Source organism: Acomys minous (assembly GCF_964271855.1).
Source record: "Acomys minous genome assembly, chromosome: 10".
NCBI lineage: Eukaryota > Metazoa > Chordata > Mammalia > Rodentia > Muridae > Acomys > Acomys minous.
In genome coordinates, this window is record NC_140491.1 from 16387535 (window position 1) to 16414771 (window position 27237).

Below are 27237 nucleotides of genomic sequence, written 5' to 3' on the forward strand. Positions count from 1 at the left end.
TGCTTTGGACTTTTGGAGACAGGGTCTTACTAGTAGCCCAGGCTAGCCTGAAACTCACAATTCTCCGGCTTTAACTTCTCAGTTCTGGGGTTACAGGTGTGTGTCACTACCCCCAGCTCCCTAGGACATCTGGAATATGATCTTTTAAAAATATAGGTTGAACGCCGGGCGGTGGTGGCGCACGCCTTTAATCCCAGCACTCGGGAGGCAGAGGCAGGCAGATCACTGTGAGTTCAAGGCCAGCCTGGTCTACAAAGTTAGTCCAGGACAGGCAAGGCTACACAGAGAAACCTTGTCTCGAAAAACCAATAAATAAATAAATAAATAAATAAAATAAAAATATAGATCGTGCCTCACCACCGCTCCCTTTTGACAGACAGTTGTATCTTCTCCTGTCATGCAGCTCCCTCCGAAGCTCAGGGTAGCAGACCAGAATGGGAGCTGGTTGACAGGAGATATTGTGGCCATCACTGACTCATAGTTGATCTCAATTGCATGGTATAATATTCTAGTGTGATTCCACCCATGGTGAGTGTAACGGCATAGCCAAAGCTCAAACTAGGAAGTCTATCATCAATGGAAAACTCACATTTGTCTTCGAGAAGACCCAGCCTTCCACAAATGGGAGAGTGACAGTGCTGAAAACATTGGGGAATCTCTGGCATCTTTACGACAACAGAGAAGGCTGGGCTCACCTGAAAGGGTGAAGGCAAAAGCCCAGCAGTTCTGCCCCTTAGCTGATGTCCATATCTGAGTCACGGTCACCAACAGTGCCTTTTGCACCACCCATCTCGTAGCATTCCCAGCCAGTCATCCATGACAGTTTTGGCATCATGGGGGAATTCATGACCATGGTCTAAGATAATCACTGTCCCTTAGAAGACTGCACGTAGCTCCATGGAAATGACTAGAATGCCATCCTGGTAGCTGTTGGCATTGACTGGGGTGGGAGCCAGGTGATCCCTGAATACAATCGTAAGCTCATTGGTGAACGGGCCACCTGTGGATCTGACCTGGCACCTGGACAAAGCTTCCAAAGAAAGTAGTGAAGTGACTTGTTGGAGTGGTGGCTTAGAAGGTAGGAGCACTGGCTGCTCTTCCAGAAGACCTGGGTTTTGTTCACAGCTCACAATCACCCTGTAGCTCCAGGAAATCTGACACCCTCTTCTGGCCTCGTGAACACCACACATACATGTGGTGCCCATACATACAGGCAAGATTTGTACGCACATGAAAAAAAAATTAAAATGTTTTTGGGTGGGGAGGCAGGAAGGTAGTGAAGATGGCATGGAAAGACCTCCTAAAAGGCACACTGTCTACACTGAGAACCAGGGTTGTGTCCTGAGAGTTTAGCAGTGACATCCGCTCTTCTGCTTTTGGTGTTGGGGCCAACATTGCCCTTAGTAAAAAAGTATCTCAAACCGGTTTGACATATGTCCGGTTTGACAATGAATTTGGTGCAAATAGAGCAATAGAGTTTATGGTTGACATGGCCTCCAAGGAGTTACCCTGGCTGGACCACCAGCCCCAGAAAAAGCTTGAAAAAAGGAGAGATCAATTCAGCAGTGGTGATTCCCTGCTCCACCGGAGGACCTCAACACACAAGAATCTCCTTTCCCTTCTCTTTCAACCCAGACAGAGAGAGAGAGAGAGAGAGAGAGAGAGAGAGAGAGAGAGAGAGAGAGAGAGAGAGAAGCAGATTCATGTTACTCCTAAATGTAAAACTTCCCATACACATGTCTATTATTTTTGTCATCTCTCAAGCATTGTGCCATCATAATTAGCATCGAAAATCTGCTAACAAAAAGGCTATGTGCCATCTTACAGGAAACAAAGAGCCTGGGAGCCCAAGGCGAACTTCCAGATGCCAGAGATAGTGTGGATCACGACAGCTGGCTAAGCGGAAACTGAGCAGCCCCGGCATCTGTGGCCAAGGAAGAAAGGACACTGTTGAGACCTGACTGGTGCCTGAAGGGCCCCTGCAGAAGAGCATGGCAGGCATGGGAGGCCCCTCCAAGGTGTGGTTTCTGGCTTCCTCTTTAGCCACTTCTTTCTCTTTCACTGGCCTTGCAGCTTCTGCTCCAACTTGGGAGCATATTCAAATGTGCCGTGCGCCACAGGATCCAGCTCCCCCCTCCCACACCCCCTCCTCCACCCCACCCCCATCCCTGACTGTGTATTCCGAGGAAACAAAGCCAGTATTTCAAAGAGGCGGCTGCTCATCTGCGCTCACTGATGTATAGTCCGCAGTAAGAACTGGGGATGAAGTCGGGCCTGGTGGCGCATGCCTTTGATCCCAGCGCTCTGGAGGCAGAGGCAGGCGGATCGCTGTGAGTTCGAGGCCAGCCTGGTCTACAAAATGAGTCTAGGACAGCCAAGACTACACAGAGAAACCCTGTCTCGAAAAACAAACAAACAAACAAACAAACAAACAAAACCCCACATTGGACAAGCCTGTGAGCAGGGCTTTAAACCCACAGACAAGAACTGGAACCCAGTGCCTATCCGCATCAGCTCCTCCTCCCTGATAGCTTCTGGGCTCTGGATTCTTTCAGAAAGATTCGCATTCATTCTCTGCCTTTTCCGTATGCATCCATTTGTTTCTCTGCAACACTTCTCAACCACATTATCAACATACACGTAACGAGCAGAAAGCAGAGCATTTTAGCGCATACTTGTTTGCTCAAGGCGTTTTCTGTTTGTTTGTTTGTCTGTTGTTGTTTTTGTGGGGGTTTTTTTGTTTTGTTTTTTTTTTTAATGAAGGACACTTTTCCTTAATATCTCTTTTGGAAGAAGACCAACTGGCCTCAAACAGAAGTAAAATCTCCCAGTACTTATGTTTGCCATTTATAATTGTGTTGTACAAAGGAGACTCCAAAACAAGCAGGGACCTTGCAGTTACTGTAATATCTAAATGAAAATATATCAACTTTTAGGGGCTATCTAGGGTGTACTTTTGGCCAGCTGGCAAGAACCCGACAGAGAGGATGTATTATTTCTGGAGCTAAATCTGAGCTCTTTTAAGGCAGAACAGGACAGCTGTTTGCACCTGCCTTCCCTTTGCTTTCAGGCTAACGTTATCTATTCAAGGGTCCTACAGCATGTGCCATAAAGCTTTGGTTTCAAGTTGGAGAGATTTGACATTCCTTTTAAGGAAAAAAAGGTTGGCCACAACATTGCTCCTCACAGCAGGCCAATGTAGGCTGAGGAAAAGGGATATATTGATGTCTCATTCCTTTTTTGTTTGTTTGTTTGTTTTTTGTTTTTTTGTTTGTTTGTTTTCGAGACAGGGTTTCTCTGTGTAGCCTTAGCTATCCTGGAACTCTCTTTGTAGACCAGGCTGGCCTTGAACTCACATGTGCACCACCACACCCAGCTTGATGTCTCATTCTTACACTTGCAAAATCATAGCAAATATGTGTATGTATGCTCTATATGTATATATACATATATATTAAATATTCTTGTGGTTCAACTTATAACTTGATGTTTGGTTATAACATTACACACTTCATTGCTCTGTGAGAGCAGATATCCAAAGCCCTCAGTGAAGGGGATGATATGTAACATTTGAATTAGAGAGTAGCAAGTTAAATAAATAAGAGCTAACAGTTCATCCAAGGACTCATTGCTACCTTGGTCCAACAGATAGATTAACCACTCACAGCTGGGTGCTGCGACACATGCTTGTAATCCCAGCACTGAGGTAGGCAGAGGCAGGCAGAAGCCTGTGAGTTCGAGGCCAGTCTGGTCTACAAAGTGAGTCCAGGACAGCCAAGGCTACACAGAGAAACCCTATCTCTAAAACCAAAAAAAAACCAACCAAAAGCCAAAAGCCAAAAAAAAAAAAAAAAAAAAAAAAAATCAAATCAAGATTAACTCACTCACTCAGATTCCTCAATTTAGAAAGCAATTAGAAGACAAGTGGCCCAGGCTGTATTTCCTCAGCCTCTCACCCGCCTAATGATAGGCAAAGCACATCCTCCATGTTAATATTGAAAATCGGCGGAAGAACGGCTTCCACAGGAAGCTGGACTAAAGATGTGGATCCCTGCCGTGAGGCTCCTGTTAACGCTGGAGCCAGACAAGGACAGGAATGCTGCTCCCGCTCATAAGAAAGTGAAATTCCAGCAGGGGGGAGGGGGCGTGGTGCACACCTGTAATCGCAGCACTTGGGAGGCAGAGGCAGGTGGATCGCTGTGAGTTCCCGGCTAGTCTGGTCTACAGAGTCAATTCCAGGACAGCTAGGGCTACACAGAGAAGCCCTGTCTCTTGAAAACAAACAAACAAACAAAATACAAGAGGCGAAATCTCTGACATCTATCATTACTTCTTTCTCCACCTTCAGAACCAGAACCAGTAGGAGCCAAACCCCTGGCCAAGTGTTGTAACAGCATAAACTGTCCCACGTACTTTTAGAGCAGTGGTTCTCAGCCTTCCTGATGCCGCCACCCTTTAATACAGTTCCACGTGTTGTGGGGGCCTCCAACCAAAAAACTATTTCATTGCTACTTCATAACTGTAATTTTGCAACTGTTTGAATCATAATGTAAATATCTCATATGCAGCATATCTGATATGTGACCCCACCCCACCCCCACCCCCGCCAAAGTGGTCACAACCCACAGGTTGAGAACCGCTGTATAACCCAGCATTTGGGGAACTGATTTAGGCAGATGCCTCAAGCTGCAGGCTAGCGCTCACTGTGTAGTAAGTCCCAAATCAGCCTGGGACTACACAGTGAGAACCTGTCTCATGAACCAATTTGTGAATATCTTTTGTTTGTTTGTTTGTTTGTTTGCTTGTTGAGACAGGGTTTCTCTGTGTAGCTTTGGCTGTCCTGGACTTGCCTCTGCCTGCCTCTGCCTCTGCCTCCCAAGTGTTGGGATTAAAGGCCACCACACGCCGGGCTCTGAATATCATGACAAAAGTCACCAGATCCCATTTCCTCTTTCTAAATGGAGATGCTAATGTTACTGATTCCCTAAATAGGGAAATAATGGTTAAGGAGGATTGCTCCCTCGTTGTTTGTTAGTGTCTGTCATTCCTTCCACACTGTGTTGCAGGGCCAACAGATCTAAACAGTGAGCGAAGGGGAAGGGGTTTGTAACATTCACAAACTCATACTGTAATGCAGAAGTGTACGCCATATAAACCCTTTCCTCCCCAAGTTTGGTCATGATGTTCTATTACAGCAACACAAAGTAAACCAGGAGGAGAGGCGCTGGTCTGTAAAGCAGCTGTATAATAAAAGGGAGGGTAAGGGAGGCTTGCCAAGTTTCTGGCCAGCATAAAACAGATAGAACCACCTCCCACAAATTGTCCTCTGAGCACCACATGCATGGACACCCATGAGACACGTGCACGCACACACACACACACACACACACACACACACACACACACACACACACACGTACACACGTACAAATTAATCTGTAGGTAAAAGAAGAAGCAGAGCATTGTGGTACATGCCTGTAATCCCAGCACTCTGGGAGGCAGAGGCAGATGGATCTCTGAGTTCGAGACCAGCCTGGTCTAGAAAGCAAGTCCATGACAGCCAAGGCTACACAGAGAAACCCGGTCTTGAAAAACCAAGAAGGAAAAAAAAAAAAAATAAAGAAAGAAAGAAAGACAAAGAGGACAGTGGTGGTACATTCCTTTAATCTCAACACCCTGGGGGCAGAAGCAGGCAGATCTCTGTGCTTTCCAGGCCAGTCAAGGCTACACAGAGAAACCCTGTCTTGAGAAAGAAAATAAAAAAATAAAAAATTAAAAAAATAAAAAATAAATAAAAAATAAAAAAAGAGAAAGAAAAAAAAATCCAAATAAGAATAAGAATAAAAAATATATAGACGAGAGAACTATTTTTAAAGCAACCAAGTCTATTCTAATATAAAACATTATACAAAGTTGATTTCCTATGTTATAATTTAAAATATTTGAGGGGGAGAGTGGTTTGAGATAGACGCTATCTACAGAGCTCTGGCTGTCCTGAAGCATCCTATGTAGACCAGGCTGTCCTCACACTCTAGAGATCCACCTGCCTCTACCTCCTGAAGAGTGCAGGGATTAAAGGCACGTGACGCCACACCCGGAATAACTTAAATTTCTTAAGTGCTTGTTTGAATTGAAAATGTGCCACTCCTCTTTGTCTCTCACCTTTGTTTTTTTATCAGATGACTAAAAACAAAACAAAACTATGTCTCAACACTTAATTGTTAAGAGAGAACTTAAAATTCAAGTGTAGCTTCCGTGGAAGGAGGCTTTTGATCCAGGGTCGAAAGTTTATTCTGGAAGAAATAAACTCACCAGACTCAGACATGTTTTTCCTCAGGGCTTTATTTCTCTAGGTGACATGACCCCCTCAGACCATTGAAAACTCCGTCTCAGATGATTCATAGGTAGAAAGTACATTGGGGAGCAGGGAAGATAATTGCCTACATTTTGTAGAACTCTTGTTTGACGAAATGGTGTGTAAAGTTTGCATAAGAACCCGTGGGTGGGGGGCTGGCGAGATGACTAATTTGGCTAAGGTATTTGCCACAGAGTGCAACTAGCAGAATGGAAGGAGATACCCCATTTCCCCAGAAGTGAGCTATCCTCTGACCTCCACTCGAATGGGCACACATGCACTCCACTTCCTTTTGTTCGTTTGATCTCTTTGTAAAGCCCATCAGGAACATTAAGCAAGACTTGGGAAAAGGCCCCAGGAAACCTTGGGTATCCTTCAGCGGAGTCATAGGTGCTATGGCAGAAACTTCCTGAGAACTGTTTGATTCTGTAGGGGTGGTACTCTTTGGTTGCCATATTTTCATAATTTTTAGGGATAATAGTTAAATCATAGAAAACTACTAATGGTGTGTAGATGTGTCCTGTCTGCAGCGATTCCTACGACTCTTGCTCAGGAAGCACACGTGTGTTCCATCTCATTGTTTTGGGATAGATGATTTGAAACATTACCCAGTTTGCTCTGCATGCTTTTAGCCGACATTTCACGTATCACTATAATTCCTTTCAGCATTGCGGGTCTCATGCGTACACATCTGTTCCTCCCAGTGTCCCCCAGAATCGCTGGGTTGCTCACGAATTAGTGCACTGAATAAATTGTTTTGTGCAAGCTCATTTTAATACTTGTGTGAGAGCTGTGATTTTAATTTTTGAAAATTATATCTAGTACTCTGTCTTTAGAGAGAGAGGAAAAAACAAAAACAAACAAACAAACAAAAAAAGAAAAACTGAAGATGAATCAGAATCTGTAAGGTTATGTGATAAAATACCTAGAGAGTCAGGGCAGTGGGAGAGAGCAGAATCGTTGGAATTCCCTTTGGGGATGTTGGTGTTAGGGCGGGTGTCATTATGCTGTATCCAGTGCTTAGTTTGCAGTATGTACTCAGCAGATATTCTTCAAAGGAGCTCAGTAGGCAGGTGTACCGCTGTGAGTTCGAGACCAGCCTGATCTACGAAGTGAGTCCAGGACAGTCAAGGCTAACACAGAGAGACCCTGTCTTGAAGGGGGGGGGGGAGAAAGACACACAGACTCACACTCACTCATGTGGGTACACACACACACACACACACACACACACACACACACACACACACACACCACTCCCCACTGAGGAATAAGCAGTTCAATAAGGGGGAAAATCATGAAGATATCACACGAAAATAAGTTGGAAAGTTTACCACAGAAGCTGACTCCAACTTTTAAAAGCATGATGGAAGTCTCTGGGGAAAAGGACATATTTGAGAGGACAAATGATGCTCTTGCAAAGGCCTTCCCTTGGGTTTTGGGAGCAAGGGTCAGGAGGGCATGTCTCCGAGGGGAGAAGCAAGAGCCGCTAAGGATAAACATACCAGTGTTGCCTGGTCCTTCCTCCATTGCTGCCCTCTAGATAGCATTAATTCCTGTGAAGGAAGACAGGCCTCCTGTGCCCTGAAAGGCTGCTCGTGCTCATACATCACATTTTCCATGGCGCGGGCCTGATTTTCTTGGGAACTCAAGGCTTGGCCAGGCTGGCAATTGACCTTCACAACTCCCAAGGGGAAACCCATAAAGACCAGCTTCTGCAGAGCTCTGGCCCACAGCCCTCAGGCTTAAAGCCCAGGATAGGTCCCAGGAGAGGAGAGAGGCTCGTGGCTGGTTGGGTTAGGCAGCCTGGCAGAAATTACTAAATCATAAACTTTTCAGTTCTATCAGTGTTGGGTTTTCATGAGTGTGAACATTATAGAAAGGGAGTAGAACAAAGTTGTGTCAAGTATGGCTTCTTGCAGAAAATGGTGCACCAACATATAGCATACCAACTAGGAAGGTAAATCATATTCAGTTCCATAGACTGAAGACCAGACTGAAAAAGGAGTTTTCCCTAAAGTCACAACAAGGATACCACTCCTAACATCTTGTTTGCATATTAAAGTTTTTGGTTTTGGTTGTTGTTGTTGTTGTTGTTGTTGTTGTTGTTGTTTTTCCAGACAGGGTTTCTCTATGTTATCTTGGCTATTGGACTCACCTTGTAGACCAGGCTGACCTTGAACTCACAGCGATCCATCTGCCTCTGCCTCCCAAGTGCTGGGATTACAGCTGTGTGCCACCACTGCTGGCTTGTTGTTTTGTTTTTAAGCTACAGCTTCCTATAGAACAGGCTGGTCTTAAACTTGCTACATAGGCCGGGCGTGGTGGTGTATGCCTTTCCTCCTGGCACTTGGGAGGCAGAGGCAGGCAGCTCTTTGTGAGTTCAATGCCAACCTGGTCTACAAAGTGAGACCAGGACAGCCATTGCTACACAGAGAAATCCTGGTCTCCAAAAGCCAACCAACCAACCACCATCACCACCACCACCACCACCACCACCACCACTACCACCACCACAAACCCCTTGCTATATAACCCAGGATGGCCTCAAACATGATTCCTGCCTCCAACTCTATAGTGCTGGAATCATAGATATGTATCATCATGTATAGTTTATGGGGTGCTGTGGGTGGAACCCAGGTACTAGTGCAAGTGAGACAAGCATCCTACTGACTGAGCTACATCCGCAGCCCCCAAGTCCTCCCCCCCCCCCCAGTGAATATAGTGTGCACAGTTGCCTTGGTCAGTGTTCTATTGCTGTGAAGAGACATGACCACTGCAGCTCTTAGAAAGGGAAGCAGTTAATGGGGGTTGGCTTACAGTTTGGAGGTTTAGTCCATTACCAGAGTGTCAGGAAGCGTGGCAGTGTGCAGGCAGATGCAGTGCTAGAGAAGGAGCTGAGAACTATACATCTGGATCCGCAGGCAGCAGGAATGGGGGGGGGGAGGGGAGAGAGAGAGAGAGAGAGAGAGAGAGAGAGAGAGAGAGAGAGAGAAGAGAGAGAGAGCCGCTACTGGGCCCATCTCAGGCTTCTAAAATGCTAAAGCCAGCCGGGCGTGGTGGTGCATGCCTGTAATCCCAGCACTCGGGAGGCAGAGGCAGGTGGATCTCTGTGAGTTCGAGGCCAGCCTCATCTACAAAGTGAGTCCAGGACAGCCAAGGCTACACAGAGAAACCCTGTCTCGAAAAACCAAAAAAAAAAAAAAAAAAAAAGCTAAAGCCCACCCCCAGTGACACACTTCCTCCAAAAAGGACACACCTACTCCAATAAGACCGTACCTTCTAATCCTTTCAAATACTGGCCAAGTATTTAAACCGATGAGCCTGTGGGGGGCCGTTCTCTCTTAAACCACCACGTCAATGAACATCCAGCAAATGCCTACTGTAAATATGAAGTTATGGTGAGGCAAAGATGAGTAATTTTTTTTTCATTTAAAAATTTTCATTTCTCCTAATCCGCAAGCCTATGGTGGACAGGGCAGAAGAGGGGCAAATCAACAGAGTTTCAACACGTTAAAAACAAAGCAAGTGTGAATCTGGAAGCCGGGTCACAGTAGGCTTCCCGTAGGCAGTCATGCATAGATTCCTGTGGATTGCTTTGCTTCAGGGAGTCAGTTTCACTAGAAGATGTAGCATCCTTACTCACACCCAAACAGACTGGCTGAGCAAGAGCACAGAGCCTCCCGACCTCACTTGACATCTCCTGATTTCTAGCCCTTGGCTTCTGTCACCTGAGGGAAACGTGCTTTTAGGTTTTTTTGTTTTTTGTTTTTTGAGACAGGGTTTCTCTGTGTAGCCTTGCCTTGGCTTCCTGGACTCATTTTTGTAGACCAGGCTGTCCTCGAACTCACAGTGATCCACCTGCCTCTGCCTCCAGAGTGCTGGGATTAAAGGCGTGCGCCCACCATGCCTGGGTGGAAAAGTGCTTTAGAGCCCAGGTCTTTAGGAGTTGTGAACATTGTTACTGGTGCTGTGGCTCAAATGCAGGCCTTCTTGGATACTGAACTAAGCATATACCTACGGCAGAGCTCCATGCACCCAGACCCCAAAGCAAACTCTTCAAATTAACAACAAGCTTTCACCGTATTCACGTGTCATCCTCAGCATCTCTTTGGGGCCACGGAAGCTGTGGTTAGAAGGGGGGGGTGTGTGACATCTGTCATCTGCCCTGACACCTCTTGCCTAGGTGGTTTTCATCTGGGCCACTGACTCGCCTCGTTGCCTACCCTCACCTCACCACGCATCCTCACCATCCTGACTTGCATCTTTTCCTCAGAACCATGAGCACTGCTCCCATAACTGCTTTGCCAGGCAATGGGGAGGAGGAGACGCAGAGCTAGAAGGTTGGATGCCACCTCTAGGGAAAACAGAATCCTGCCTGCTCCCACCTGCTGGCGACCAGAAGAGCTGGGATTTGAGCTCAGTCCTCGCATCTATTTTCCTCTGTCTTGAGACAAGGTTTCCCTTGCTTGTCTTCCCAAGCTTGTCTGGCTGGATCTTACAATCCTCCTGCCTCAGCCTCATGAGTGCTGAGATGACAGGTGAACACCGCCATGTCAGGCCAGGTCTTGAGCATTTCAGCAGCTGCTGCTGCTTCCGATGCCAAATCAGCAGCCACCAGCCACTCACAGATGGCTTTGGCTGTGAAGAGAGGAAGGTTCCCGGCAGCCAGGCCTGAGATCGCCTGCCACCTTTTCTTTCTTTGATCTTGAGTAAGTTACGTGAATTAAATTTTCTGTTTCTTCCAGTGAAACAGCGGTGACAGTGGCTAACTTATTGGCTTCTTGTAAATATTAAATGACAATTTCACTGTCTCCCCATCACCCTGCCCCTGCCTTCTACTCCACCCATTTTAGTGCTTTTGAAATGCCCTCCTTTTGCATTGGCCAGGTGTGGTAGCACAGACCTTTAATCCCAGCACTCCAGAGGCAGAGGCAGGTGGCTCTCTGTGTGTTCGAGGACAGCCTGACCTACAAAATTAGTCTAGGATAACCAGGGCTGTTACTTAGAGAAATCCTGCCTCAAAAACCAAAAAAAAGAAAAAAAGAAAAAGAAAGAAAGAAGGAAAGAAGCCCCCCCCCATTCAACAAAACCCTTTCCTACTTTCTTTTATTCTGTCCCCAACTCCCTCCATTGTTCAACAAGTAACTACAGAACCAGAACTCCAGTTTGCACTTTTCCAGGTGCTAAGAATGCAGCAAGGACGGCAGCCGTCTGCGTATCTGGGTGTGGGTTAGGGCTGGGAGCAGAGGACATGAGGAAACATGCAATGCATGTAGACAGGGCGTTAGGGAACAACTGAAATTATAGAAAAAGAAAGCAGAGAAGAGGAGTAAGATACAACCGGGAGGGGACCGTGTGTGAGTAGGAAGAAAGCTTGCATCTAAGTAAAGACCCAGAGGAGTGGGCTGAGAACCAAAGCCTCCCCTCAAGCACAGATGGCAGAGCACCAGGAGAACGAGGAGTGGGACAGAGTCTCAGGAAAGTATAGTGTCCAGACTGCGCTGAGTTTTCATGGAGGTAAGAACTGTTGGTGGCCCAGGCTCTGAGAAGCTGCAGTTCTAACTCTTTTATTTATTTATTTATTTTTTGAGATAGGGTTTCCCTGTGTAGCCTTGGCTGTCCTGGACTCTCACTCTGTAGACCAGGCTGGCCTCGAACTCACAGAGATCTGCCTGCCTTTTCCTCCTGCTTGCTGGGGTCAGAGACGCATGCCACCCATCACTGGCCGAGTTGCTAGGATTTTATTTAATTTATTTATTATTATTATTATTATTATTATTATTATTATTATTATTATTATTATTTTGGTTTTTTGATACAGGGTTTCTCTATGTTATCTTGGCCTTTCTAGACTTGCTTTGTAGACCAGGCTGGCCTCAGAACTCATAGCGATCCTCCTGAATCTGCCTCCCAAGTGCTGAGATTAAAGGCATGTGCCACCACCGCCCGGCTTGTTAGGATATTTTTATCACAGCAACAGAAATGAAACCAGAACCCATTTAGGGCCTTTCTCGCCTTCGGAAATGGCCTTGGAGAGCCCCACCTGTCTCTGCTGTAGGTTTCTTTTCTACGACTAGGCCTGAAAAGACCTGTGTGAGCTCCTGCCTCGAATGCAGCTGAGGGCAGGAGGGCTTATCTCACCCTCCCTAAAGTCTCTAGCTAACCTTGGGAAGCAAGCAGGTTGGAGTAGGGAAGGCCCTTGACTTTTATAAAGTGGTAACTACCGTGGGCCATGGAGCTTTATGTAACTAAACCTAAATACCCTTTTAACCTTAAAAAAAAAAAAAAAAAAAAGCTCCGATGAGGTAAGAGTTCCCTTGAATATCAACTCAGGAAGTTTTACCCAAGCAAAAGGAGGTGGGAGTCCTGGGTTTGCCAAATCAGGAAATGTGAATTAACTGATGGGGAACTTAAAAAGAGAGAGAGAGAGAGAGAGAGAGAGAGAGAGAGAGAGAGAGAGAGAGAGAGAGAGAGAGACTAGGGCAATGGACAGAGAAGGGAGTGGGAGAGAGCAAAGGCGGTCCTGCACGGAGACACACACACACACACACACACACACACACACACACACACACACACACTTGGAAAAGGCAGCAGGCTGATTTTCATTGGTGGTAGGCTGCTTTGAAAAACTTGAAAGAAAAGAAAAACCTCAAACTTAATGCAGCCTTCAGGAAAGGGACCACCGCTAAGGTTTTACCCAGCAGCAGGTTAAGGTCTCCCTGGGCTTAGGGACTTGTTCTCTTGTGGGTAGGAGGGGGGCATCCAGCTTTACATCACAAATCTACCTGAAGCTGGCTGTGCAGTGGATGGCTTTAAACAATGACCACATTGTGTGGCTCAGGAATAGGATAGGCTCCCGTCACTCTCCTCCTGGTATCAGGGCCTGCATCATGGTTTCAGACGTGGCTGTCACGCTGTAAGAACTGGGGAAAAAAAGCCTATTTCTAAGCGGGTGGGTTGAGGAACCGAGGCCAGTGAATCATTTTGAGAGAAACGGAGGCAAACGCAGGCTTATCTGTTACCAAATCGGTAATGCGCTTTAGAAAATAAAATTACCTTTTCATTTTCTCTTCCTGACTAATATGTCTTCATTTTTGCTAGAAACAGAATCCAGTACAAGCACGTTTGTTCCAAGAGGGTTTGAGGAGATGATTCGCTGGGTAAAGGGCTTGCTGTGCAAACATGGAGACCTGAACTTGGCTCCTGAGATTTGCATGGCAACCGTACTGAGGTGACAGATGGCTGCTGTCTCTGCACTAGGAGGCAGAGACGGAAGGATCCCTGGGCTTGCCTGACCAAGCCCTAACTTTGCAAGGCCTAGTTCAGTGAGAACCCCTGTCTCAAAATACAAGGTACGGATGTCAGGCATGGTGGCACATGCATTTCATCCCAGCACATGGGAAGCAGAGGCAGGTGGATCTCTGTGAGCTCAGCCTGATCTATATAACAAGTTCCAGCCCAGTCAGGGCTACATAGTGAAACCCTATCTTAAAAACTTAAAAAGGGTAGCTGGGTGTGGTGACACAAGCCTTTAATCCCAGCACTTGGGAGACAGAGGCAGGAGGATCTCTGTGAGTTCAAGGGGCTATGAAGTGAGTCCAGGACAGCCAGGCTTTACACTGAGAAACCCTATCTCAAAACAAACAAACAAATACAAACCAACCAACTAAACAAACAAAAGGGAGGGGGGACTAGAGACATGGCTTTAGTGGGTAAAAATGGTTGCCGTGCAAGTGTGAGGACCTGAGTTGTAGACCCCAGAACGCACACAAAAGTCAGAAGTGCAGTGAGGGCATCTGTAGCCCTCTGTGGAGAGAGAGGAGTCCTGTGGAAGTACTTGGGCCGGATGGATACACACACACACACACACACACACACACACACACACACACACACACACGAAGAACAACAAAGAGAGCCTGTCTTCAACAAGGTGGAAGGTGAGGACCAATACCCAAGGTTGTCATCTAATTACCTGTATTATCCTGGGGCACATGTGTACCTGCACTCACATGCATGACTATGAACACAGACATCACATCCTCACAGGAAGGGGGAAAAAAAAAAGCTAGAGTTCCATGGAAGACCACACTCAGCATTGATTTCTGGCCATGGCACAGACACGTGCATGTACATTCATATACTATACAGCCACACATGCAAATAAATGCAGATGTTTAAAGAAAGGCTGTTCTTTTGTTGTTGTTGTTGTTTTCCAGCTAGGGTTTCTCTGTGTAGCCTTGACTGTCCTGGACTTGCTTTTGTAGACCAGACTGGCCTCAAACTCAGATCCGCCTGCCTCTGCATCCCGCTTGCTGGGATTAAAGGCGTGCACCACCACTGCCCAGTTAGAAAGGCTGTGTGTGTGTGTGTGTGTGTGTGTGTGTGTGTGTGTTTGTGTGTGTGTGTGCTTGACTATAGAGAATAAATTAAGCTGGGCGTGGTGGTGCACGCCTTTAATCCCAGTACTCGGGAGGCAGAGGCAGGCAGATCGCTGTGAGTTCGAGGCCAGCCTGGTCTACAAAGTGAGTCTAGCACAGCCAGGGCTAACATAGAGAGACGCTGTCTCGAAAAACCAAAAAAAAAAAAAAAAAAAAAAAAAAAAAAAAAAAAGAGAATAAATTAGAAGACACCCAGACTTGTGTGTTGAAGGCTCCCTGGCCTTTCCAAATTAAAAAGGCTAGCTTTCACAAAGGGCACCAGGTTTTAGATGATTACTCCTGGGTGTGATAAGAGGGTAGTAAATGTCAGAAAGGACAAGGTCAGTGTTTGCAGGGTCTAGTGTCTGAAATGTTTGTTAAAAAAAGAAAAAAAAAAAGCCAGGCATGGTGGCACACTCCTTGGTAGGCAGAGACAGGCAGATCGCTGTGAGTTTAAGGCCAGCTTGGTCTACAAAGGGAGTCTAGGACAGCCAAGGCTCCACAGGGAAACCCTGTCTTGAAAAACCAAAAAAAAAAAAAAAATCTCAGCGGTCTCACTCCAAAGATTCTGACTCAGTTGTCCAAAGTATGGGTGGGGATTTTAATGGTCATCTCAGGTTGTGCCCGGGCTGAGGAACAGTAACCTAGGTGATGGACCACAGTCTTCCTCATTCCACGCAATGCTCAGTCCAGCTTATGGCAAGTACGTCCTTCCCTACTGAGGGTCTGGGTCCGTCCTAAGAGTAAACATCAGACCCGCAGTTTAAGAAAGGATCCTTGGCTGGAGAAGTGGTGGCACACGTCTTTAATTCCAGCACTTGGGAGGCAGAGGCAGGCCGATCTCTATGAGTTTGAGGCCAGCCTGGTCTACAAAGTGAGTCCAGGACAGCTAAGGCTACACAGAGAAACCTTGTCTCGAAAAACAAACAAAAACAAAAACAAAAACAAAAAACAAAAACAAAAGAAAGGATCTTTGTCCTGAATGAAGTCTGGTTGGGGAGGAAGCAAGATAGGCCATGGCTCTCTAGCAGGGAGACCCACATGTCACCCACCGTGACCAAGGTTTTCACACCAGCTGCCTGGGCCAGGCTGTTCACACGAAGGGTCTTCCGGAGCACCCTCCTTCCAACCCGTATGCACAAGGCCACGCTTAGCTTTTCAAGGACCAATTGATTTACTCCTGGAAGAGCCCAAGAAAAGAGCAACACTGATGTAGAACTGAAATGACAGTGTTTAAAATGTCCTAGGATTGAACACATGTTCATCAGTAAATACATGCAATCTGCCATCGACACAATCCCCAAATGTGGGGGATTGTTTTACTTATTTGCATAGGAAGCGCTTCACTTAAAGGATCAAATGGAAGACTTGGGCACATTTGCCTGCGAGGCCCTCACCCCTTACATGCTCACACCCCTGGAATGGCCCCACCTTTTATACGGTCACACCCCTTGCGTGGCTCTACCCTTCCACCTGGCTACTATTGTCTTTTTCTTTCAGTCCTGCTTGACTGTGGATAAGACACTCAGGTTTCTTACTCCGAAAAAAGAAAATCTTTCTTTTCTGGTTTTTCGAGGCAGGGTTTCTCCATGTAGCCTTGACTGTCCTGGACTTATTTTGTAGACCAGGCTGGCCTGGAATTCACAGAGATCTGCCAGCCTCTGCCTCTCAAGTGTTGGGATTAAAGGTGTGCACCACCACCGCCCCGCTGAAAATCTTAAAAATGACTTGAAAGCCAGACATGGTGGATGATACATGCCTGTAATCCCAGCACTTGAGAGGCAGAGGCGGAAAGAACAGGAGTTCAAAGTCATCCTTGGCTACATAGTGAACTTAATGGTCCTTAGTGAAAGAAAGCCTGTCTTTAAAAACAAACGAAAACAACCCAACAACAGCAAGCAGAAGAGGCTCCCAGCTGTTTGGTAAAATATTGAGGTTTCTGTATGGATTCTTGGGAGTCACCTGTGTTGTCCTGGTAGAGGAAATGGGGAACAGAGAGGCACATGTTCTATTTCCCTGTACTCTTTGCTGGCTAATTAGAAAACAGATTTGTTAAAAATTTTTGGCCCAAAGAAAAAGCCTAAGGCTTTAAAAAAAAAAAAAAGGCCAAAAGACCAAAGAGAGTGACATCATTTCCTGAGACTCTGCCCTTAGGGCATCCTGGTATTGGGGAGAATGACTCAAGGCCCAGAAATGAAGCAAAACAGAGTAATTTCCAATACTGATGATTTTGGTCCACAACCTTACCCAGGAAAAAGGAGTGTTTGTGGGGAGGGGGGGAGTAACGGAGTAAGGAGACAAAACTTGTTTTCTCACTGGGCTGACAATAAAGCAAAGAAGGAAAGTCCAAGCCAGACCCTAAGGTACTTATCTTTCTCGATTCTTCTCTAAATGTGGGCCGATTCCCCACATCTTCAGATTCCCCAGTGTTCTTTGACTATGATGTAGTGGTTTAGGAGCTTATCCTTTTTGAAGTTTGTTTTTATTATTATAAACTGAGAAGACCTTTTCACTTTGACTTCTGCAAGCAACTACTACTCCTCTTTTGAAATGGTTAATTCACCACAATGCCATGCCTCAGGAAGTTCATTCCTCTATCTCCAGAAAAAAAAAATGCACTCAATTTTTGTTGTGAATGAAAACAAGAAATCCAGTGAATGGAAAAAAAAATAAAAGGAGGACACGAGTGCTCCTAAGGAGCTGAGGTTTTCATTATAGATATAAGGGAGAGCATAGGCAGAGGCCTCTGGAAGTGTCCAGAGTGAGTGGGCCATGAGAGGAGGTTGGTGGTGTGGGGAGCAAGAGAGGAAGAGAAGAGACGGGGTGTGGGGTGGAGGTGGGGGGGGAAGACTAAGAGAGGAGCCTCTGACCAAGTAGCTAAGAGGCAAAGAGGTCCAGAGACCAGTGTAGTCAAAATGGTTGGCTTATGTCAAAGGAGCTGGATTGGGGTAGGGGACAGGATGTCTCTGTAACTGGTACTGTCGATCCTGAGAGAGGCTGGTGGACAGCATCTGCTTTGATATGCTAATAGGCACCTCAGTTAGCCATTAAGACCTAACCCTCAGGTAACGATGGAGTAGTGATGGTTATATACAATGTACGTCAGTTCTTTGCATTAAAGACATTGACAGAACATGGGACTGATTCTGACAGAACCCAAGGCAGACCCTGAACTAGAAGTATGTTATTCAAGCTATTGAGATAGACAGACAAGCAAACAGACAGACAGGCAGACAGACAACACACACACACACACACACACACACACACACACACACACACACACATTTGGGGGAAAATGAGATCCTCTTCTACTTCATTGGGTTGATCTAGGGCGCCATTGGATACTACTGAGGTCTGGGAAGAAAATGATCCTTGTATTCAGCTCTACCTTGAACTTCTGGGAGAAGAGATAATTATTATAATTACTATCTGTGTTATCAGGAAGCACCAGGCTCAAGCTACTAAAGATTCACCACAGGACTCCTGCAGTAAGAGCTGATTGAGAGATTCAGAGGCGGAGTCTTGGAAAAGCTTTCCCCATCCCATCCCCCCCATCTCCCCAGCCCCCAGCCCCCAGCCCCCAGCCCCTCCTACAGGGTTGGAAATGTTCTTAACAACAAGCACTTAGGCTGCTTAAGAATTTGATCTGGGAATAACGTCTCCATCAGTTTTCTTAGCAGATGCTGCCAGTGATACCTGACCTTGAACTTCACCATCATGGTCCTGAACGTCTCAGCTCTATGCCTTGCATCTCCTGATCAATTCAGGACAATCTGCCTCACAGCCTGGAACCCTGGCATTCGAGAACACAGCAGAAGCAGGAAGACCACTCTACCGTCTATCCGTACCCCCAAGCAGAGCACAAAAGCCTCATTGATTAACTAGACACAGATTTGTTGAACTTTACTGGGACCTGACTGTGAATAAAACCAAATTTGTCCCCCAGAGTTTAAAAACTGGTGGGGTATTAATGGTCCAGTGGTACAAATAAGCAGAAAATGCAGCATCACTGGTCCTGTGAGTCAGAAATCACTTCACCTCAACATCTGCTTGTTTCTTGGCTCAGGTAGACAGCTGGACCACACTTCTCAGCCTGTGTTGTTGTGGGCTGATGATGAGGGAAGAGCCTGGGCCCTGTATCTCTGGAGGAAAATTAAGCAGTTAAATGAAGCCCAATTATGCTCTGTAATTCACGTCTTGCTGTATCTGCTTTCCTTGCCCACCTATATATATTATATAAATAACATATATGTATATGTGATATATATATATATATATATATATATATATATATATATATATATATATATATATAATCACAAACTGAAGCACACATTAAAAAGAAAGCACAAAATTGGGGGGCCTGACATAATCTGAGAACACAAAAGTCAGAACAATTGCTCTAGGGAATCCTGAAGATAAATACCACTTCACTGGACTCAAAAGAAGTACACAGGCCAAGAAATGCCTAACAAGAAGACTCTAGGGACAGAAAGCTTGCTATGTGTTTGGAGGAGAAATTAAAGATGGCCTATAGGATGCTGGGAAATCTGGGTGAAGGATAATGCTGGCGTAGAATAGGCGAGCAAGTTTTGAGGGGACAACAGTGAGATCATCTGGACCAGTGAAGCATGCGCCGCCCCAGGGGGTTGTGCGGATGTTGCAGTTGGAGGTGGTAGAGTGGATTTGGTGGCAGGTAGAGAGCCTGGGGGATCAGCTGCTCTCGGATAATCATTGCAACAAGGGAGAGAAAGAATGCACTCCCAGGAAACCAAGACATTTCAAGAAGCAGCGGATACAGAATAGGCTCGCGATGGATGCCAGTGCCAAGGAAGGATGTAGTCAGAGACATTTTCAAAGAAAGCTCAGGAGGAGCCAGAGAGAACTGGCTGAGAACGGAGGCCCAGAGGGCCAAGGAAAAGAAGCCGCATACGCACCTCCATGTGCAGTTTTAATTTAGGTAAGAGAAGAGTGAATGTTTCTGTGATATTTTTTTGAATAAGAAGTATCCTGGGGTGGAAAAGCTGAGGGTGGTCAATGACAGTGCTAGAAGTTCAGGCTTAAAATGATCGAAGAGTTCTTACTTAATGACGCATTTACAAATACTGGCTAAAACCATCCGTGTTGTACTTTCTCCTTGTCCTTTTTAAACAGTGCCGGGGCTGGAACCCGGGGCCTCCCACGTGCCAGGCAAGCCCTCTGCACTCCCTCATCTCCCCCGCATCTCCCGCCGCCTCCTCCCCCCACCAGACGGTAGGGCTGTGTCTCCAGCTCAGCCTCGCACTCAGTGTGACAGAGCATTAAACATCTTCAGGTGCCGTTTGGGGCTGTGCTGCCCTCAGGGTTAGGCAGAAAGTGGAAGTGACTTGAAAGCAGAGTAAAATATTCCATTGCAGCAACACAAATACAATTTGCACTCCAAGTTCCCTTCATTGCCGTTCTCTCTTTCCCCTTTGATTCTGCAAAGTTGTTGAAAACTGATTGCACTTGGAATCATTTCAATAACCAAGAAAAAAGGATCCGGCCACTTCCCTCTCTTCTTCCTCTTTGCCCACTATTTATTTTTCTCAGTTCTCTTACCTAGGGCCATGGGTTGAGCTTCCCCATTCTCTACTTCCCAAAGCCCAAATTAGTACTTCTGGTTGGCACAACGTATTTACTTAAGAGAATTATAAAAATGCTTTCCTGGCTTTTTCTGGTGCCTTCATCCTCTCTCCTTTAAAACACAAACCAACAACAACAACAAAAGAACAACTAAAACCCCTTTTGGTTTCTCTGTTTTTTCTCAGAGCACTTCCTACCGATGAATCTTTTCTCCTGCTTGGCCTTATCTTATTTTTTCACAGTTTATTTTCTCATTATTTATCTCTTTATACTTCTGCCTTTAAAACGGTTTCTTTCTTTGCTTTTGTACCTAGTACTGTTTCCTCCAGGGTACAAGCCCGCCTAATATTTTCTTCACTTTCTGAGTGGGGTGTGTGGGTTCCTCATGTGTCGGGTGGGCGTGAGAATGTCTCTCCCGGTGTAACTCCATCCCTGTTTTCTATTGCCACTTAGGTCCAAGACACGGTCTTAAATCATTAAAGGTAGAAGAGATGGGCTTCCCTCCCCTTCAAGTTATCAGAAACAGAGAAAATAGTAAGTTTTCCTAAAAATCATTAAACATAGCTGGGCAGTGGTTGCACACACCTTTAATCCCAGCACTTGGGAGGCAGAGGCAGGTGGATCGATGTGAGTTCGAGACCAACCTGATCTACAAAGTGAGTTCAGGACAGCCAAGGCTACACAGAGAAACTCTTGTCTTGAAAAAAACAAAACCAAAACCAAAACACACAAAAAAAAACCCAAAACCCAAAAATCATTAAACATAACAGTGGGATTAACACATACAATCTACGTAACATACATAAATGTAAAGAGTTATCAGTGATGGGGCTGCTCATGTAGATAGGTATTAGAGTGTGAGGCTGGCATAAGTGACACAATGGGTTTAATCGTCACCACCAGAAGGGCAAAAAAAGGAAATTACTAACAGCTAATACTCAAAACACTTTCTAAGGCTGAAACAGTCTGCCCTGTTCTGTGATTGGTTTATGTCAACACAAAACACAACTCGCCTCAAAGAATAAAACAATCATTCATCCTGAGCCAAATACAAGCAGCCATGGCCTGGGAACACAGGCTTAGCTCGCCTTGAGTAGCATGTTCCAACACAGGACTGTGCATGTGAGCTTTTATAGCCACAGAACAAGAGAAGCAACAACGGGCCGGAGAGATGGCTCAGTGGTTAAGAGCACTGGCTGCTTTTCCAAAGGTCCTGAGTTCAATTCCCAGCGACCACATGTGGCTCACAACCATCTATAATGAGACCTGGTAGCCTCTTCTGGCACACAAGCGTACATGCAGACAAAACACTATATACATAATAAATAAAGAAAAGGACACAAAGAGAGAGAGAGAGAGAGAGAGAGAGAGAGAGAGAGAGAGAGAGAAGCAACAAGTCAAGGCATTTTCTAAATGCATTGGTGGGAGTGTCAGGTTGGAGGCTCATAGGGAAACTGAGGAAATGGCTGCAGTGAGTCTCAGCTGCTGCCTGGTGGCCTGCTTAGCTTTTGTGTCTGCTGGGTTGGTGCATTCCAAAGGTTTTACTGGAGAGTTGAAAGGATAATAGTTAGACACTGAGATGGGCTATGAGTGGCTGGCTGGTAAGGGAACTGAGGAACCCAACGTGATTTTGGCTAAGAAGCTGCTCCATTTCCGGTCTCTCTAGCCATGAAGTTCGAACTGGCTAGTTGGCCTCATAGAATCTTAACACAGCTTTGCTTTTAAGTCTGCAATTTCCCACCAGAGCTGGCACATGTGATGCGAAGCTGCTGGTACCCACGGGCTCTCAGAAGGGCAAAATCATATAAAGAGGAATGCATGGAACTGCCAGATAGGAGACCAGAGGTTTAGCTCTGAGCCCTAGCACTAACGAGCCATGGGACCTTGGCCTGGCCATTTGAACCCTCTGAATTCTAACTTTCTGACTGTTCAACCAAGGCCGTGTCCTCCATCTCACATAAATACTGTCATTATGCTTTCTATTGCTTTATACTTTGATTTTAAAACTTCCTATATAATAATAGCTATTATTATTATTATTATTATTATTATTATTATTATTATTATTATTATTATTATTATTATTATGGTGTTTCCAGATGGGGTTTCTCTGTGTAGCCCTGGCTGTCTTGGACTCACTTTGTAGACTAGGCTGGCCTCGAACTCCGAGAGCAATTCTTCAGACTTCAGTTTTTCTACCCATGAAGGAGATTTCCTTTTTCTTTCCTGAGATGAGCTGAGTGCAGCTGAAGAGCAGCATCCCTAGCCAATCACCATCAAGCCATGTCTACATGGATATTTATGGTGTATTCTAAACTGAACGGCTGAAAGCTGAACATGACCTTTTAGTTATGTGTGGATTGGATATAATAGTTCAGAAATTGTCTGCCAATGAAACAACTCCCCCTTTTCTGCAAGGATATGCCTCAAGATCCCTATGGATGCCTAAAGCCCCAAGGGTCCTGAACCCTGTACAAATACATGTAAGCTGGATGCTTTTCCTATACACCCTCAGCATTGCCACAGAGTAGCAGTTAACTTGTCCTCACCTGTTGTGTGCCCTTGGTCCCTCTTAGTCATTACTTTTGAGGGGCCGTTTGAAGTAGGTCAAGGGTTACCTGAACACAGGTGCTCCGACAGCACCAAGTGTCCGTCTGATAACTGAGATCGCTACTAACAGGAGGGTAGCATATACAGCAAGAGTACATTGGGCAGAGATGATTCATTTCCCCAGCAAGATGGAGGTGTGGCATACAAGATTGCATCATACTACCCAGGGCAGTTCAAAAATATAAAACGTATGAGTTGTCTGTTTCTGGAATTTTCCATTTAATATTTTTCAGTCTGTGGTTGACTGTAACTGAAACCCTGGAAAGCAAAACCCCAGATAAGCAGAGGACTACTGTCTCTAAAACTTCATACCACGCTTGCCTATTATCTTCAGAAACTTTTCCATATGAAGGCATCTCATCAGTCCTGTCACTCATACTCCAATCTCTCCAGAAACAAGGTTTTAGTCAGGAATCTGGGCAGCTTCATTCCTTTATTTCTTCATCTATTTATTTATTTATAAACTTTCAGCAGCCAGAGATCCTTCTACCCCATTTTCTACTTCCAAAAGCAGGGTTGCTGTGGGTTGGCAGTGAAGGGTGTGGTTTCGACGGGCTTGGCCAGGCAAGGGAAAATAAAACACTACAACATGTGGTTTTGATGAGAGTTCAGCATCTAGAGACCATCGCACATCCTTAGAATCTCCATGTTTATGCAGAAAATATCTCTAACTGGTTTAGAGCTATTCATGGGATGAGGAGGGAGAAGAACGGGGTGGGGGGGGGGAGGCACACACAAACCATAGAATATAAAATAAGAAGGACTCTTAAAAACCATCACGTTTAGCTTGCGCAGTTATTATGCCTAAGAGGAACTGGGGCTCGAGAAGGCTCAGTACTTTAAGAGGTTACGTTGCTAATAGCCAAGCCAGGCCTGGAGCACAGTTGGTTTCTGAACCTTCCTGTCAGTCAGTCACAGAAGCAAAGTCTGGAAGACTGCGCTCTAGCACTTAGTGACTTCCTCGAGGTGTGAATCCTAGGGGGATGAGGGGGTGGGGGTAAGGAGGGTGGGGGTGAGGTGGGAGGTCGGGGAGGGGCAGCACTACAGCACGAACTACATGACAAAGATGGAGTCCAAATAACTGAGTGCTTGTGAACTCTGGTGCCCCATATTTGACCACGTCCCCTGGATGGTGAGGCCTGGTGGCACTCAGAGGAAGGATAGCAGGCTACCAAGAAGAGACTTGACACCCTATGAGCATATAGAGGGGGAGGAGGTCCCCCTCAGTCACAGCCATAAAGGAGGGGAGTAAGGGGAGAATGGGAGGGAGGGAGGAATGGGAGGATACAAGGGATGGGCTAACAATTGAGATGTAATATGAATAAATTAATAAAATATATTATATAAAAAATAACTGCATGTTTGAAGCAAATCAAACAGTGTGAGAAACAGCAGGATTTGCGCAGGGAATGAAGGCCTCTCTGAGGAACCAAAGGAAGCTGTTTTGGGAAGGCTAGGAAGCACAGAGCCTTCTGGCAGAGGCAATGGTAAAACTGGGAGCCTTATGTGGGGCTGTGTTTGCAGTGTTTGAAGAGAGCATGCCTGTGAGGCACTGTGAAGGAATGGCATAGTGATTAGGACAGAGATGGAAAAAAAAAAAAGGCTACACAGAGAAACCCTGCCTCAGAAAAACCAAAGAAAGAAAGAAAGGAAGGAAGGAAGGAAGGGAGAGAGAGTGTGTGTGTGTGTGTGTCTACTACAGCAGTCATGGATTGTGATCTGCCTGCTCTGAAGGCCATTGCAGAGTTTGGAACAGGCAATGGCGTGATTTGGTTTATAATTACAAAAGCCCAATCTTAACTATTGTGTGGAGAATGCGCTAGAGAGTTCTAGAGTGAAGCAGGGAGGCCAGCTAGGACACTGTTGTGCTGTGTACACGCAGCGCTCCTGAGGGAGAGGTGAGAAGGAAAAACTGCTCAGTATTCAAGGAGGGCATAGCTGCTATGTCTCTGCTCTTGAGAATCAATGTTCTTGCTAAGTGGGTGAGGGTGTGACTTCTTCCTTCCTTCTTCCTTCCTTCCTTCCTCCTTCCTTCCTTCCTTCTTCCTTCCTTCTTCCTTCCTTCCTTCTTCCTTCCTTCCTTCTTCCTTCCTTCCTTCCTCTCCCTTCTCCCTTCATTTCTTTCTTTCTTTCTTTCTTTCTTTCTTTCTTTCTTTCTTTTTTCTGAGACAGTGTTTCTCTGTGTAGCCTTGGCTGTCCTGGATTTGCTTTGTAGACCAGGCTGGCCTCTGCCTCCCAGAGTGCTGGGATTACAACTGTGTCCCACCCTGTCCAGCAAGGGTGTGATTTATAAAGAAGACAGATTTCCAAGGTCTTTTAAACACAATTATAATTGTTTTGTATTAATATTGTTTTAGGCCATGTGACTGCTTAAAATGGCTGTAAATTCTAAGGTCCCACTAGCTCTACCCTTATCACACCCTGAGTAGAAAAAGAATTCTGAGAAAACAACAGATTTCAGCATTTTCATAAAACCCAAAGACCAGTTCTTAGCTTATGCTCTGAACTCAATGTTGATTTAGTTCAATTTCACATATAGATAACATGTGTATTTCTCCACACACGATTACATTCATTGTTGTTTTTTTTAAAATCATAACCAACAATGTGGAATCCAATCAACAAAATATACTCGATAAAAATAAAGCAGAAACTTAGGAAAAGACTTTCTGTTTTGAAGGTTGAAATAACTGCTTTCAATGTTTTTAACTAAGCAGAAATACCTGGTGAGCGTTCAGTGAGCTGGAACCCAACCTAAGAGTCCGAATTGTGTTGCATTTGCAGTTTGGCGACATGCGCTGTGGTCCCATGTGCTACCCTCAGTTATCTAGCTCAGGATATTTCCTCAAATGTGGAGAAGTATTGAGCGTGACATAAAATTCAGGGAACACGCCAAGAACCTCCAGCTCAAATGTCCCTGGAACATCAGTGGCTGTCACCGAATACTCCCAAGATTTCCCAGATGCTTTAAATACGTCAAATGTAATCCTTGTAGCAAACATGCGAGCTTGGCTTTGTTATCAAGCCCTAGAGAAAAACGCAGCTGAAGTCTACAGCTAGCACAGCCAAGGCAGGACACAAACTAAGCCTCGCACTGAGGCCCCGTCTTTCCAATGTGCCCCATTTTTACGACCTGGTCACGGCTGACTTCGGTGGCGAGAGACATTTATATATGAATTCACACTCCAGTCCGAAGCCTGATAAGCTCTCTGGCTGCTCTTGCTGACATTTTCCATTGTGATGACCCTGCCTTGGACTTTCTGCATTGACCTGGTGTTTCTTAGATTGAGCAATGCCTGAAACTCTTCAATGGCAAACAATTTTTTAAGTAAGTCTTCAGAGAATTTAATTTTAAAATAAGTGAACACAATAAAACTACTTATAAATTCCTTATGCGTTTAAATCAGGCAGTGATAGAAACAAAAAAAAATTAAAAAAAAATTACATTCACACAAAAGTATTAAAATCTTCTAGGCAGTGCTGGCACATGCCTTTAGTTCCAGGAGTCAGGAGGCAGAGGCAGGCAGATCTCTGAGTTGGAAGCCAGCCTGGTCTACAGAGTGAGTTCCAGGACAGCCAGGGCTACAGAGAGAAGCCTGTATTGAAAATAAAAACAAACGGGGCTGGAGAGATGACTAGAGGTTAAGAGCACTGACTGCTCTTTCAGAGGTTCTGAGTTCAATTCCCAACAACCATATAGTGGCTTACAACCATCTGTAATGTGGTCTAATGCCCTCTTCTGGAGTGCAAGCATACATGAGGCAGAGCACTGTATACATAATACATTTAAATATATATATATACATATATATATTTTGGTGCTTCTCACATTTATTTTTTGTTTGTTTGTTTTTTGGTTGGTTGGTTTTTTGAGACAGGGTTTCTCTATGTAGCCTTGGCTGTCCTGGACTCACTTTGTAGACCAGGCTGGCCTCGAACTCACAGCGATCCTCCTGCCTCTGCCTCCTGAGTACTGGGATTAAAGGCGTGCACCACCACTACCCGGCTTCTTCTCACATTTATTAATGCCACATTGTAATGACACGTAGACAAGTGTACAATGATGGGCCATGTCCATCTAACACAGTTTGCTTAAGCTTAGTTGACACAGTTCATCTTGAGTGGACTCATGGAGCGACTGATGATGGTCATGGGCAGGTGCAGGACTGGAGCCTTTCAAAGCTTTACTTCTTTTACCAGCATTCCAGATTTTATAAAGGATGAGGGTCATTAGCCCCA

General features: G+C 45.4%; 1 protein-coding gene and 1 long non-coding RNA gene across 4 annotated transcripts in view; one reads left to right on the plus strand and one right to left on the minus strand.

The window, feature by feature from the left end:
• RBPJ (recombination signal binding protein for immunoglobulin kappa J region) overlaps nucleotides 1-27237 on the minus strand; it is a 200608-nt gene that overhangs the window by 96932 nt on the left and 76439 nt on the right. The gene's annotated exons all lie outside the window — the stretch shown is intronic.
• The window catches only part of LOC311607717, a 29095-nt gene continuing 21348 nt past the window's right edge, over nucleotides 19491-27237 (plus strand). For all 3 annotated transcript variants that reach the window (XR_014782713.1, XR_014782714.1, XR_014782715.1), the window contains exon 1: nucleotides 19491-19744. This is a non-coding gene — a long non-coding RNA (uncharacterized lncRNA). The remainder of the gene's footprint in view (nucleotides 19745-27237) is intronic.